We start from the raw sequence: 15,558 nt of genomic DNA, 5'->3' as shown, positions 1-15,558 counted from the left end.
TCGAGTTCCATAATCCCGAGCATTCCCGACCGTCTAATGTCGCACCCCAGCCTACGTCCGATGCGTCCGAGAAGAGAACGTGGTTGGGAGTCTGAACAGTTAGGGGAAGACCCTCTCTAAGGTTGATATAGTCCTTTCACCAAGTCAGACAAGACTTCATCTTTCCGGAAACCGGGATCGAGACCGCTTCTAGCGTCTTGTCCTTTTTCCAGTGAAAAGCTAGATGGTGTAGAAGAGGACGGAGGTGTAGTCTTCCTAGTGACACAAATTGATCCACGGATGACAGTGTCCCTACCAGACTCATCCACAGCCTGACTGAGCAGCGTTCCTTCTTCAGCATCTTCTGGATGGATAGCAGGGCTGGGGGCTGATCGTCTTGTTCAGCAACGTCCTCATCAGAGGGTTCCTCATCCGAAACTGATGAGGAAACGGCAACGGAGTGGGCAACGTCTGACTCGCTGAATCCGGTCGCACTGGTGGATGCGTGACGGAGCCGGACGCAATATCATGGAACTGCTGCACAGTCTGTGAACTGTCAACAACCATGGGTGCGCGAGGAAGTACAGCGTCAACCCGAAACTGTCTAGACCGTCTGGGTTGTGCAGTCAACACCCTACCGGGTTGCTGAGGTTGACGCACTGCGTCACAACAAGTCACCTCTGCTGGTTGTTGAACGTCCTGAACGTCAACAACCACCTCCGAGCGTCGCTTAACGTCAACGTGCGACTGGCAACCCACACTGGGTCGCATCGGTGGAGGAACCACCTCAACTGGCAGACGCGAGTAGGTTACCTCAGCGTCAACAGGGCGCACAACCGACCGGTTGGAAGGTTGTTGGCCAGTAGGAGGAACCACCTCAACTGGCAGACGTGAGTAGGTTACCTCAGCGTCAACAGGGCGCACAACCGACCGGTTGGAAGGTTGTTGGCCAGAAGGAGGAACCACCTCAACTGGCAGACGCGAGTAGGTTACCTCAGCGTCAACAGGGCGCACAACCGACCGGTTGGAAGGTTGTTGGCCAGAAGGTTCTTCTCCACATTTAAGTCCTCTATCAAGGACGCAAGCTTGGACTGCATGGCTTGCAGCAAAGCCCATTTAGGGTCTACAGGAGCCGGTGTGGCAACAGACGGGGTTAGCGACTGAGGCGGAACCGTTTACCATCCCTGAAAGCCTTGTTATGTGTGACATAATAGTACAGCAAAACTTCAAAGGCTTGACAAAAGCTGAGAAGTTGACCTGTAAACAACTTGGAGCGTCTCCTGGCTAGGCGCCAGGGCGGGTCTACCAGAATTGAGAAGTCTATCTGGGCAGAGGCATGAACTCCCAAGCCGAGAACTTCTCTCGTGTCATATCAGACTCTCGCTCTATAAGCCAGTTTAAAAGAAGGGAAATCAAAGGCTGTATCCCTAAAAACTCCTCCTGGTGCAAAAACCAGTCGCCTAGCCAACGTAACGCTCTCTAGGAGAGCGAGAGAGCACTAGCTTAAAAACAACGGCTTCGAAGTAGCTAGGCCTAGTGTAAGTTCTGACGTTTAGACGAACGAGGAGCAGCAGTTACAAGATCCGGACGAAGATCCTTAAAAAAATCATCATGATTTAATTAAAGTCCATAGGAGGCTAAGCAGCTTAAGGCTCCTCTCCATCTGACAGAGTCCTCCAGGGAATATCAGTAGGAGGGAGAACAGCAACTTCCTCATCCACAGGAACCTTGTCCGATAAAAGCTAGGTTACCTCAGTGAGTCTCTCACTGGTGCATAAGTAGCAGACCAGAAGGCAACGTCATGTAACTGCTTGACAGTCTGTGAACTGTCAACAACTGAACTGTCAACCACAACAGGTGTGTGAGGACGTACAGTGTCCACTCGAGACGGCTTTGACTGTCTAGACTGAGCAGTCAAAACAACTCTAGAATGCGGAAGTTGACGCACCGCGTCAAAACAAAACAACTTAGACTGTTGTTGTACCTCGCGAACGTCAACGGAAGATTCCGTGCGTCGCTGAACGTCAACATGCGGCTGGCAGGGTACACTGGAACGCATGGGTGGCGGGACTCTCTTGGAGTGCGGGAGAAGGTCGCCTCAGCGTCCACAGGACGCACAACCATGGTTGGTTGTAGGCTAGAGGTTGGTGCAGTGTCAACCTTCTCCGCACGAAAGTCCTGCATCAATGACGTTAACTGAGACTGCATGGTCTGCAGCAAAGACCACTAGGGTCTACAGGAGCAGGTGCGGCAACAGACGGTGTGACTGCCTGATGCGGTACCGCTTTGCCTCTCTTAGGAGGTGAGCAGTCGTCGGAAGACTGCAGCGAGTCCGAACTGACCCAGTGGCTACAACTGGGCCGTTGGACTTGCGCGGAAAGGACCGACTTGTGCTTAATAAGCCGCGAGACCTTGGTCCATGGTTTCTTACGAGAAACCTATTCCGCAGACGAGGCATAAATGGGCTCTCTCGTCTTAGAGTGGGTGGGGCGATCTTGGGTAGATACGCCCGAAACCACAGAGGGAAAACGTCTGTTCGTTGATCAAGGCCTCTCGAACCCATAAGTCGTTCGACATTACTTCTCCCCTGGGCTTGGGAGCTTGCAAGAGGTCCCGGACTAGGTGAACGACAGGCACGAACAGACGAACCCTCGGACGCAACACTGTAACACTTTGCGCATATCACTTTATCGATTTTCTGTTTTGCACTTATTTCACTGAAATCGAAACTTTTACTGATTTCTACCTGAAACACGCAATTCTACCCTTCATTAAAAGGTAGTAATTGCGAAATCAGTCGTATAATGCAAGCTCATTAATACCAGCAAAAAACAGAAAACATATTTTAAGATAAAAATCAGTGGCTGGGAAAGAGACTAAACACTAGTTCATATAACTACGTTTTCAATCTCTCACCGCACATAGCCTGGGGACGAGAATAAAAAACTAAAAACGTTTTATCCTTCCTCCCCGTACAGCGACTAGGGACGAGAGCAACTCGAGAAAAACGTTACCCGCTTGAACGGAACGTTTTCTCTCCTCTCTCTCCCTCCGTCTCTATTTCTCTCTCTCTTTCTCTCTTGATTTCGCACCTAAGAGAAGAGCCCAATTATATATCGTCAAAAAAACATGTTATTTGACTAAAGGAAAAAACTGAAAGGTTTTCCAAATAAAAAGTTCCTTTAATTTAGAATTTAAAACATTTAAGCTAAGAAAGAATGAACAAAACGTCAGAATCGATTTACTCTTACTGCAAAGTGAAACCGTGATACACTCTCTCTCTATCGTAACGATAGAGCGCATGTTGAACATCCTGAACGTCAACAACTGCGTAGTCTAAAAAACTAAACGTTAGTTCATCTTTGAAAACAGTGCGAAGACTATCAAAGAAATTCTTTCATAAAACATTAAATTTTAAAAAGTTTTAAATTCTTTAAAGGCTAAATACGATATAACGGGCTCAACGTTGATTACCTTCGGTTCCAAGTAAGGACCGCCTACTATCAGGAAAGGTTGCATATAAACAAAACATAAAAATTTATTTTTATATGTTTATAATAAATGGAAAGTTAATCGAAGAGGCCTAATAAAGGCGGAGAGATATAAAATATATAGATCTATAACGTGTTAAGCAAAATTACTAAAAACCTAAACACACTTCCGTCTAAGGGAAGGGTCGGCCATTTAAAAGTGAATGAGAGTCCATACTCTCCTTGTCACCATAATTAAATCTATCCAAAACGAGTTCAAGTTTTGAGATGAAGATAAAACACCTGCATAGCGAAAGCTCAAAACTAGAAATGTGTACTTCACCAAAATATGTGAAAACCAATCCAGTAAGCAATAGCGAATTTAGTAGGTCTTGCCGGTGGCACGACAGAGAGAAAATTGGTTCTTTGTTTACATTGAGTACTGAGTACCTGCTCGACAGATGGCGCTGTTGATGTACACCCCCTACCTGCATAGCGATCGCTGGCGTATTTTGAACGTAGAGTTTTTCTGTCGGGCAGCAGAGCTGCAGCTTATATAATCACCGGCTAAGTTTAATATTGAAAAATACAGGTTACAGCGAGTGAAAAATCCAACATCTTGCCGCTAGCACGGCAGGGAATATATGAGGGTTCCTGGAATGGTTCCTAGGTACCTCGTTAGGGCGCAGGGGTGGTACACCTGGCTATCCAATCGGTGATTGGCGCGAGTTTCAAATTTTCTGCCGTTGACGTCGGGGACGTAAGCTATAAATATAACTACCGGGTAAGTCTTATGTTTAAAACCTAAAATTCAATAAATACAATAACAGGAAAAAAAAACGAAATGACGAACAATTAGTAAGATAAAGTGAAGGAAAAAATAAATATTATTTATGGGAATACATTAAAATGTTGTAAGAACGGAGGAAACGACTTTAAACTTGAGAAAATGAGAAATGCAAACATGGGTATTGCATCAACGAATATATACAAGTAGTATTATGAGCGTCAAGTCTCGCAGTATACTTGAATGTTGAGTAAAAAGAAATAGGTACACGTAGGTATTGCAACAAAGAATACATACATACGATAATAGAAGGGTCAAATACTTGAATGTTGCGGGTAAAAATGAGGAAGGCTTATAAGAAAAAGAATAATCCTACTGCTCAAAAACAAAGGGGGGCTGGGCTTGTGCGCAGAAGTTCTAAAACTGGTTAACTCTCATGTACACACGAACGAACGAGAGCAAATACAACCACTTTATAGAATGTCAACAAACAAATGAAAAATGTAACAGTTAGCCTGGGGCTCACACACATACATACTCTACACGTGTGTATATGTATCAATGTTTTTTCACTAAATATTCATTTGCTGTGAAAACAGGTGTCATTTTTTTAGGAAACGGGCGATTTTTTTTCTTGGAAATAGCTGTTTTGTAGTTGGAAAACTTTTGGAGCCTTTGTAGTTTATGGGGACAGGCCTTTGACCGGCCGAAAATCGAGTAAAAAAAGTCCGAAATCGGCTCTTTTTTACAGGAATGATCACGGAATGAAATAATATTAATTTCACTAGTTTTGTAATTGCTTGTCCCAACAATCTACATACTAGGACCACTCTGGTCATGGATGTCGGAAACGTGCGAAAAAAAAAGTTCAAAATCTGCTCTTTTTCGCGGGAATAATCACATGATGAAATATTAAATTCACTAGTTATGTAAATGCTTGTCCCAACAATCTACATACTACGACCACTCTGATCATGGATGTCGGAAATGTGCGAGAAAAATGGACAACTAACCCAAAATTCCCCTCCTAACCTGACCTACAAGCCATGTCCTTACCTTCCTCATGAACTAACTGGGGGGGCTAACGGCCCCCTGTGACCCCCCAAACACTGTCGCTAACATACAAACACCACAAACCCAACCTAACCAAACCTAGTAGTTCCCAGGTCACTACCCCTACCAGGGGGCAAGCCCCCAGACCCCCTTCGTAAGTCTCTCTCCTACACAAAAAAAGGTATGGGCAGCACTCAAAATTATATCTTAACCACATTGTCATAATAAAAAAGTACTCAGGCTTACCTTAACATTCAATGTCGCAACATCAATTGTACACTTCTCACATGGACCCCTAAAATCCCCTAAGAGGCCTTCTCGAAATAAATAATGAAATAATTAGGGGTAACTCGAGTAAAATCACGTAGGTGTATATACATTAGAGTCTTAATCGAACCAATTTGATCAATATGAGTGATAAACTCAACAATATCGCTCAAAGAGTAACTGTACGAAACACGTCTACCCATTACGGCGGTTAGAGTTAGAAAGGGTCGACTCCAGGTCAATCTCGGGTCATGTGGGGGGGATTAAAAATTTGAAATCACGCGGCCAACGAAAGGTTTAGTTCGGTTGCTATGTTTGACACTGGCTTTATCTACCGAAATACTGTATCTTAACTAGATGTTGGCTAGCCTAACCTTTGGTTGTATATAAAACAAAATAGTATTCTGCATAATTTTAGGACGTGTCCCAACGAAATAACAATCTTAACATGAGGTTAAAAATGAAGATTGTTGGAATTAGCGAAAACATAAGTCTGAACATCGATAACTGTTCAAGATTGCGCCACCAGCTGATAGGCGAACCGAGCGCCGCCAAACGGGTGTTATTATAGTCAGGCAGGAAACAATGCTTGAGGGAAATTTTACGATCAAGTAACGACCTTTTCCTAACCTAACAATTCATAATAATTATCATAACAGTATCAAATATCACTATAAATGACGTGTCCCTAAAAACTGCAAACTTAACAAGGAGGTAAATATGTAGATTGACGGGACAGTATTAAATTGTAAAAACGAAACGTTTCTCAGACTGGGATGACACGGGCTCTATCTATCGGGAAAGTTGGAAACTAAGCAGGAGCTACCCGTGACTTGCGTTTGGACCGTGCTGAACTTAGATAATATTGCCGTGGTAAAGGTAAATTATGATATTATTCAAAATGATAAAATATGATAAAATAACTTCATATTATGGTATGTTGGATCATTGTAAAGAACATCTTCCCCATAATGAAAAACGATTTGGCTAGTAATAAGAAAGATATTGCGCTGTCCCCAAAAACTACAGACACCCCTTAGGGGAGGCCTATCTCTTATCAACTATTTATTTGCGATAGAAATAAAGGTCACTTCTGAAGAAAACGGGAGTTTTTCGAAACCTAACACCATTTCTTTAATAGTAAAGTTTTTCCTGTCCTCTTCTATAATAATACCATGGGGTGTATGTATGTATGTATGTATGATTACGGCTATATGGGACCTTAAGAAGGGCCTAAATGTTAATAACTAGGTTAGGTTACATATTATTATTATTATTTAGGTCACTTACACTTGTGTTTGTTCCCTTTATAACCAAAGCTTACTTATTATAAGCTCATAGTGAGCAACATCGTGGGAGTCATACAAGATTTAACTTTAAAAAATACTTCAAAAAAACTTTCTCGATTTCATTATTTGATTAACCATACACTTCGAAATGAATATTGTATATTATACCAACGAAAAGTATACATACTTTAACAAAAAGTCCAAAAACTGCCTCGATCGAAATTAACTTTTTGTTCCTCGTTTGTTGTTGTTGGTTCACTTGAAGACAACAACAAAAGAGAGAAGTTCTTTTTACACCAATTATTATCGTTGTTCATTTTCATCATTATAAGCTTATAAACACATATTTTTTGGAATTAAATATTTGATTTACTTAAAATTATACTTTTGAAAATATATTTCTTGTCAAATAGATCATACATGTGGTAATTGTCACCTTAATTCAACAATAAATGAATAAATTTAGTATGAAACGTTGTCATTTGCGTTCCAATATTAATTCGTAAATTATCTTTTCCACATAAGTAGAAGCAACAATTATAATATAAAGAGGTTATTAATCTGTTTCATTTTCTAATATAGATAGATAGATAGATAGATAGATAGAAAGCTTAGGTTTGATACAATAGAATTTTTTCGCGTTACGAAGTATAGCGAAAAATAATTGTCCTAACGACATGTAAGCAGATCTTAAGTGTCTTGTTACTTAAGTTCAGTTGTTATGTAGGCAGTGGCCAATGAGAATTTAGTGTTGGGTGAAACGTATTCAATGTTTGAAGAGGTATTTAGTAAGTGGTCACTTTCTAGCGCACGCTAGCCCGAGCAAGTCGAATTTATTAGCCAGGACGCCAGGCAGGGTCAAATACAGCTTCAGATGTGAATAGTGTTTTCACGTTAGCAATCAGAATGCTGAAACCGTTTCAAGAAGTGATGGACAATTTATTATCCGATTTCCAGCAGAATATTCAACAAGTATCCGCACCTCGTTAAAGTATGATGGAAAACCATTTGAATGAGCATCGCGTTATTTTGAGGAAACTGATACGAAAATGTTAGCATTAGATGCGATTGTTTTTCAACTTGGAGGACAAGGAACATCTAAAACTGCTGCAGAAACGAGTTAGTACGCAAAGAGCAGCATCGCCGAAAGTGTCAAGCTAGTTAAAGATCGAGGGAAAGTGTGGATTCATATCAACTTTGATGGAAGAGGTCTAGAGCTCAATAAAGGCCGAGAGTTGACATTGGAGCCAGGAATGTACCAAGAAAGACGTCGAAAAGATAAGTGAAAATATAGCTGTTTTTATTTTTGTATACTTAGCAGTTGGTACAAGGAAATTGGAACATTGTGTTTATTTTATTTTATTGTTTTAATCGCCTGTTGGTTGTTGTTATTCACAATACATTGAACAGAATTGGATTGGGTCCGGTAAGATAGTCATTGACGTCTAAAAGGGCGATCACAAAATTCCATTTCAAAACCGTTACTGTGGTTGTTGGATTGGGTAACAATAGGTCAGAAAGGGACGAATCAGAATTTATTAAGAGAATGGGTGACACTGGTATCAGAAAAACTAAGAAATAATTCCTTTGACGGTGACCAAGAATGGAAATGGTAAGCAAGGCTGGTTTTTTATTACAAACTTTTTAAGGATTTAATCAGTCTACAGTCTGCTTATCGCATAGAAATCTATTAAAACGTTGCCAATATCTTTCTCATTGGGGAAAAATTTAAAAAGTTTTTTATAATGGATATTCTTTAGATATTTTTGAAGCGGCGGTACATCTTTACTAAAGTTCTTAAGTCTGTTAGATATTGGAGATCTAAGGAAGTGAAGATTGAAGTATTTTTAGAGGATGGCATAGCTGCGGATGGTTTATTTGAAGGGGCATTGGATGCTAGCTATTTACTTTAAAAGCTTCAAGATTTGGATTTATTTACAAGAAAGTATAATTGGTTTTCAGACTCTAAATTGTATTTGGAAAGGTTTACAGAGGACGAATACTGAAGGCGAATTTCGTAACTACAGTGTTAGGATAAACTATGTCGTTAAAGACCTTGTTTAGATGCCAAACATTCTGAATTAACGAAAACGTTATTTTAACGAATATCTTTTGGACAGAATTGTCTGTTACATATTTTCCACGAAATTTGTCGTGAAAGGTATTGTTAAAATGAAAACGATATAGTATTTCTGTATTTTTACATATTGAGCAAAGCTAGTTAAGAACTTAATGAAGAAATATCAGATGCTCCGGTTGAGAGCACGTTTTGACGCAGAAATTCATTCTTTTTATTTTGGTCCTTACTTTAACTATATACTTGCATCAGACTTATTTAACCTATTACTTCATTGTGACGCCTAAGATGTAGGCAGTTTATCACTATATTGTGACGCCTCAGGTGTAGGCAGTTTATCACTATATTGTGTGGCCTCAGGTGTAGGCAGTTTATCACTATATTGTGACGCCTCAGGTGTAGGCAGTTTATCACTATATTGTGACGCCTCAGGTGTAGGCAGTTTATCACTATATTGTGACGCCTCAGGGGTAGGCAGTTTATCACTATATTGTGACGCCTCAGGTGTAGGCAGTTTATCACTATATTGTGACGCCTCAGGGGTAGGCAGTTTATCACTATATTGTGACGCCTCAGGTGTAGGCAGTTTATCACTATATTGTGACGCCTCAGGTGTAGGCAGTTTATCACTATATTGTGACGCCTCAGGTGTAGGCAGTTTATCACTATATTGTGATGCCTCAGGTGTAGGCAGTTTATCACTATATTGTGACGCCTCAGGTGTAGGCAGTTTATCACTCTATTGTGACGCCTCTGGTGTTGGGAAATTTATATGTTGTGACACCTCAGTAGTAGGTTTGGAGTAATTCTGAAGTTTTTAGCGATGAATACAGCGCATTTTTTTTTTCATATCATGAAAAGAGTGGTTGGAAACTGGTCAGTAAATTAATCTTTAAAATTAAACATGAAGGAGCAGGAGGCAGTCGACAGAATTATGTAAAGTACTTTGGCAATGTTTGAACGTTGTTCCAGATAAAATTTTCGATTTTAATGCAAGTAGGTAGCAAAAAGCCAGATTTGGAAATCATAGAAAACCAAAGAATTTAAACTTGTACTGAATACACTGTTCAGGTCATCAATGTATGTAAGCCCAGAAAGAGTACAAAAGAGCGGATTTTTTGAAGTGTTGTCAACTAACATGGATGAATGGTCAATTCTTTTTACATTTTTCAGAGTTATGGACTTGTGAGAGTTATTAATTCTTTAGACTGTTTTGCTACTTTTAAAAATATGTTGAGGTTTTTAATCTCTAATATTGGTGTCCAGGTACAGAGGCAATTGATGCTTTAACTTGAGGTTTGGTGCTTTATACCAAAGGTTATTAATAAAATGGAGGTAAAAATTCTTAAGTAGAATATTCCTGAGTGAAAGTCCTCTGCATCTTGACTGTTCATATTAACGAGGGAAACTTTATTGTTAAACTTTTGAGTGTTTACGTAACAAAGGTTTTATTACACGGCAAAGATAAGAAAAAAAAAAAAAAAATGAAATTTTTCGCTGAAATTTAACTTTGATATAGAAGGTAAAGGTTTTTGAAATTACACTTTGATATAGAAGGTAAAGGTTTTTGAAATTACAAGTATATATGTACATTGTTTTATTTTTGGAATCTGCTTTCCAGGATCGTGAATGCAATGAAATGCCAGCAGTCGTCTTTAACGGTGGCATCTAATTTGGACAGGAAATTGGGGGACCTCAGTTGTCATGAGCATCTTCTATCATCGATGAATGGCAGCACCGACAAGGCCTACAAATTTGTCTTTCATCAAAGAGAAACTTACAATAATGGTCACGAGCAAAGCGAAATGCCATTGTATGTTGCTTTATTTATCACGCTTCTATTAGATTCCGGCGTTTTAGTAATCTCCAGTGATCAAGCTAATCATGCCATAACGTGCATGCATGAAATGAGGGGTTACATAGATCCAACGGAAAATTCACTTGTTAAATCTTTGCAAGCACCTGTGAAACATTAAGCTGGTAGATCGGTGCATACAAAGGATCTTTTTGATAATATGGTGTTGCAGAATCCGTGCGGATTATATTTTCCTATATTGAAAAACTTCTTTATTATTTTGATAGATCATTAAAGTTTTCTTATCTGAGATTTGGGGAATTAAGTTTATTGTAATTTGAAGATTTCTTAGTTGAACAGAAAAAAAAAAAAAAAAAAAAAAAAAAAAAAAAAAAAAAAATTAAATCACCATTACTGTTTAGTTTTTGATATCGGAAGTTATCACAAATGCTTTTCCATATTTGATGTATTTTGCTTGAGGCAGAGGAAGCTGGAATGATTTTTGATCGATTTCTCTTTAAGAAGTTTTTTAAAAGCTCCTGTAATGTAACCAAACATAATTTTTTGTTAAAACTGTGGCTACAAGTTCAAACATCGCAAACGATAACGTCAATGATAGGTGTCTTCATAGTCATGAGTGTTGGTAGTCTGTTTCAAGTAAACATGTTTGTCAAAGGCTTCAAAAAGAGGTTAAATGTGTAAATCATTCAATCGGAGCATTTATTTCTCTCTCTCCATTTTTTTCCTTCTCTCCCTTTCTTTGGTATTATCTAGGGTCAACCGGCACGGTGCGCTATAAGGCAATTTAATGTTTTATTATGCTTATACCTATAGTGTAGAGAATGCGGAGTGAAGTGAGGACTAGAATTTTTTCGCGTTACGAAGTATAGCGAAAAATAATTGTCCTAACGACATGTAAGCAGATCTTAAGTGTCTTGTTACTTAAGTTCAGTTGTTATGTAGGCAGTGGCCAATGAGAATTTAGTGTTGGGTGAAACGTATTCAATGTTTGAAGAGGTATTTAGTAAGTGGTCACTTTCTAGCGCACGCTAGCCCGAGCAAGTCGAATTTATTATTAATATTATTATCATTATTATTTATTAGTAGTACAAGAGTGAGGTTCCACCACTCAAATTTGAGTTACTCTGCATTATTGCCGTGGATACACAGGTTTCCATAGTTTTTTCAAAACTTGAGATTTTGTTTTTTATCTATGGTTTTTCCTGGGCGGCAGAGGAGGCTTATATGTTAATTTGACAGTTTGTTCATTTTGTTTTAAATATGCACTGCTATATCAGTACAGAAGTTTGTAGAAGTTATTAGAATGTGATGTTATATATAAATTGTTTTTTAAAAAGTATGATTCATTAGAAAAATAAACCTGGCGTCAACCGGCACGGTGCGCTATAAGGCAATTTAATGTTTTATTATGCTTATACCTATAGTGTAGAGAATGCGGAGTGAAGTGAGGACCTAAGCTTTTAGAAGAAGAAGAAGAAGAAGAGAGAGAGAGAGAGAGAGAGAGAGAGAGAGAGAGAGAGAGAGAGAGAGAGAGACATTTGCAACTGTATACATAGGAAATTCGATTTGCAGTTTTTAGGCTTTAGCAGTCGAAGGTAAAACCTTCTTCGCCAACATAACACAATTTCTGATTGAAAATCTTTGTTCTAAATTGAACAATAGATTATGCAAGAGTTTGTAATCACGATTTTAATAAACAGAGAAGGGAAAATAAGTTGATTTTACCATTAATATTGCCAGTCTCATTTGCACGACGACAAATTATATGAATATCTGCGTATTTCACAAGTCTTTTGATTCTTTGTTGTCAACAGCCTTCTTAGATTGTGGGTAATAAAACAAACGTCGAACTATAGACAACCTCATAATCTCTCTCTCTCTCTCTCTCTCTCTCTCTCTCTCTCTCTCTCTCTCTCTCTCTCTCTCTCTCTCTCTCTCTCAGCCATTATAATTGCTTCAAATATGATAAAGTTCACGGAAAATTATTGTCCTTTTTATTCCTGAATTAACTAGTATTTGCATAAGATCTTTTTTTCCATTTGAAATTTCTCTACTTCATCTTTTAGATGTTTTGTGGTTATATATATATATATATATATATATATATATATATATATATATATATATATATATATATATATATATATATATATATATATATATATATATATATAAATATATATTGACCGTGCTAGGAGGTATATCTTTGCAATCTATGTTTTCCAACGGTTATACTCGTATAAGCAGATGAACAACTCGGTGCAGTAAGGAGAGCGTTGGTCGTGGAGGAAGTGGCTCAAATAAATCTTGATGAATTCACTGGCAGCAGGGTGATGGATTCGGTTTAAGGCGAAGGATAAACTGTCTCTTCGGCTGTTACTCCTGATGCCTGGCGGTTGATCTTACTAGTATTAGTATGGACTGGTAGGGATCCCTTGTCTTAGTTAGATAGGGCTTGCACATCACAAGGAACTGGCTATCCTTTGTTGTTATCTAGCCAATGAATCCTCTATGGATTTAGTCCGTCATGGAAAGACAAGACAAAATGGCCCCTAGTCTCAGCAGGGTGCTAAGAATTTCCTGGTTTATAAATTCTACAGAAAAATTGAAAATAGGTCATTGGAACGTTAGAACCATGAATCAGATTGGGATGTTATAGCAAGTGGAGAGTGAATTCATGAAATATAGTTTGAATATCTTGGCCCTAAGTGAAACGCGTTGTAAAGGGACTGGTAAGGACACTTCAGACCAAGGCATTATACATATACTGTGGAGAAATGTGTGTCTTTTATTTAATTGTCAAGTCGTGTCCTAAAATCTCAGCAGGGGAGGAAAGGAGCGCTATCACTCAAGGCACAAACACCCTGTTAGAATTTTGATGACGTAGTTCACTAACCATCACTCAAATGCAAAAGAGGAAACTGTATTCTGTCCAGAGGCTTGAAAAACTCCACACGTGAAATAAAAGTAATTTGATGACCTACTCTATCTTTGTCAGGTCTAAGGTCATCTACTCTTTTAGGCTTTGTTTCGGCTCTGTCCCATGGACCCCAGTGAGATGCTGGACAGGAATCTTACTGTAGAGGTTTGACTCAATAAGAATACGAAATCATGGCTTCCCGTTTATTGTTGGAAGGTGGGGGTCGGGGGTCCGGTCCGCTCAACAATATGAACGTTCGAAACACAACAGCGGGTATATGTACAATGAAAACAAGAGAGGTGCAATAAAAGGGATGACCTTATTATAAATAAAGGATTAAATCACTTATATCATAACACTTTCAATAAGTAATTATTGAGACGATGGCAATGGATGGGAGCAGTGTAGCATAAAGTAAAAGTTAAAGATATGGATCTTTACCTTCGAAGCAGATAGATTCAATACTAAGTCACTCGCTAACACACTAGTATTCTTAAGTTACCTAAACTTACTTACTCCTTCCAAAATATCGGGTATACTGTCCCGAGATCAAATATTCATAATAGGCATAATCAAATAAATGAAGGAGTAAAAATACGAGGTTTAATTCACCTAATCTTGATTTATTACACATATTTACATTGAAAGGAACGAACATATTAACACAAAGTAAAGAGGATCAAAAACACAAAATATAATAAAAAGAAATACAAAATCATAAAAGTTATGGTTGCTTAGACTCGTGGTCTCTTGCAATGATTGATAATAGAAATTGGGTCGGATACGTGGCCCTGTGACCCCGAGACTGTGCTAGTCTCGAAAGCAAAAATTAAATGCAAAAAATGTACACACAATCCCACCGCACACAACCCGAAATATGTAATGTAGTTAAACTCACTTTACAAGTTCCCTTTGATGTTGTAATGGACGACCTTTGAGTTGCAACTCACCAATCAATGAGGAAAATAGCAGGAAAGGTCCTGCACCATGAATTCACATCCTCAGAGGCTGGGGCAATCACCCTACCTGGACACCAGCTACCTGACAACTCCTAAAGGTGTAAAGGATCTTTCTCCCTCGTCACTATGGCATTGTTTTTCCGACAACTCCTACAGGTGTAAATATTCTAACTACCTCATAACTATGGCAGTGTTTTCCATGGTGTATTATAAAAAATCCTAAATTACATTAATCATACAACATGCGAACCGGATCTTAAGATCAACACGCATCATAATACATACATACATGAACACACACACACACATGGCACACAGCTTGATCAGAAACATAATCAGCCATCCATACATGAGGTTTTCTATTCCTCTGTGGACGCTTATTCTCTCCCATTTCTCTTTGACCACTTACTTATGGTTCCACTGATTCCTTCGAGACTGAATCATCACTTGACATTTCGCTTGAACCATCAGATAGGGAAGCTGGGACTATAACTGGTCGCACATCCAACACATGGAAATGTTGTTCGAAGAGTTCACATGAGTAACCATCTCTTTACGCCATTGAGTAGTACAACGGGCGTTTGGGGCTTCACCCACACCTCCTCTCCCATCTTAATTAAAAGGGGCTTGTCTTGGCTGGTATTTGCTCCATTGGAGACAACTGAAGGATACCTCCACTCATATCTGTACACCGAAATTTGTGGAACAGACGATTCATCTTGTCTAGATCTTGGTGTGCTGTTGTACCAAAATACTGCTTCTATAGGACTAATTCCTCCTCTCTCTGCAATAGCCTTGATGGTCCTATGATGTCTTTCAACTATTCCATTTCTTCCTGATCAATAAGCAGCCCGAAACACGCTAACAATGTTCTAACAAGACGACATATCTCCTAAACACTGTGACCTAAACGCTGTACTATTATCCAGTAATAGTTCATC

At 39.1% G+C, this 15,558-nt stretch overlaps 1 long non-coding RNA gene across 1 annotated transcript; it reads left to right on the top strand.

Annotated features, from left to right (window-relative positions):
* Positions 1-7,574: 7,574 nt before the first annotated feature.
* Positions 7,575-12,132, top strand: LOC137633520 (uncharacterized). Its single transcript, XR_011042258.1, has 2 exons — positions 7,575-10,450; positions 10,486-12,132. It is a non-coding gene; the product is annotated as an uncharacterized lncRNA (long non-coding RNA).
* The last annotated feature ends 3,426 nt before the right edge of the window (positions 12,133-15,558 follow it).

The sequence above is a fragment of the Palaemon carinicauda genome, chromosome 43, assembly GCF_036898095.1.
Source record: "Palaemon carinicauda isolate YSFRI2023 chromosome 43, ASM3689809v2, whole genome shotgun sequence".
In the NCBI taxonomy this organism is placed as follows: domain Eukaryota; kingdom Metazoa; phylum Arthropoda; class Malacostraca; order Decapoda; family Palaemonidae; genus Palaemon; species Palaemon carinicauda.
The sequence above is the reverse complement of the archived record's forward strand: the minus strand, read 5'-3'. Positions and strand labels throughout refer to the sequence as shown.